Source organism: Tarenaya hassleriana, unplaced genomic scaffold (genome assembly GCF_000463585.1).
Source record: "Tarenaya hassleriana unplaced genomic scaffold, ASM46358v1 Cleome210, whole genome shotgun sequence".
Classification (NCBI taxonomy): domain Eukaryota; kingdom Viridiplantae; phylum Streptophyta; class Magnoliopsida; order Brassicales; family Cleomaceae; genus Tarenaya; species Tarenaya hassleriana.
Genome location: NW_010965452.1, coordinates 72,685 through 73,600, shown reverse-complemented (window position 1 = coordinate 73,600; position 916 = coordinate 72,685).

Genomic DNA, 916 nt, shown 5'->3' with positions numbered 1-916 from the left:
GAGGACATGCTCAGAGCTTGTATTATGGAGTGGGGAGCTCTGTGGGATCGGTACTTGACGTTGTGCGAGTTTGCGTACAACAATAGTCATCACACGAGCATCGGAGTGTCTCCATACGAGGCCTTGTACGGGAGACCGTGCAAGACTCGGTTGTGCTGGACAAAGATCGGGGAGCGTCGATCGCGAGTTTGGACCGGAGATTGTAGAGGAGACTACGGAGGTGATACGGAGGATTCGCACTCATATGAAGACGGCGCAGGATCGACAGAAGTCATATGCCGATCAGCGACGTCGAGACTTCGAGCTTGAGGTCGGGGATTACGCCTTTCTCCGAGTACAGGCGATGCGAGGTCATGCGAGGTTTGGGCAGAGCGGAAAGCTGAAGCCGCGTTACATCGGACCTTACCCCGTGATCGCAAGAGTGGGAGCTGTTGCATACCGTCTTGAATTGCCACCGGAGCTGGGCAATATTCATGATGTGTTTCACGTATCGATGCTGCGGAGATACGTAGCATACCCTTCTCACGTGCTATAGCCCCAAGAGTTGGAGTTTACGGAGGCTACACGTTTTAGAGATGAGCCGCTGCAGATCGTGGATCGGAAGGTAACCACTTGTGAAGGTCTTGTGGCGGAGCCAAGGGGTTTCCGACATGACTTGGGAACCCGAGGCAGAGATGCGTAGTAGTTATCCACATCTATTTGCTTGAGCGTTGTACGAACTCTTATGTATGACATAGGTTTGTATTAGACTCATTTGTGAGATAATGTGACGATATGGATATGTTTTGGTTATGATACCGAATGCGAGAAAATCTTGGTGATATGATGACATTCTGAATTCGAGGACGAATTCTTTTTAAGGGGGGAGGATTTGTAATACCCCGATTCCCGTATAAATTATTTAAATTATTTTCGG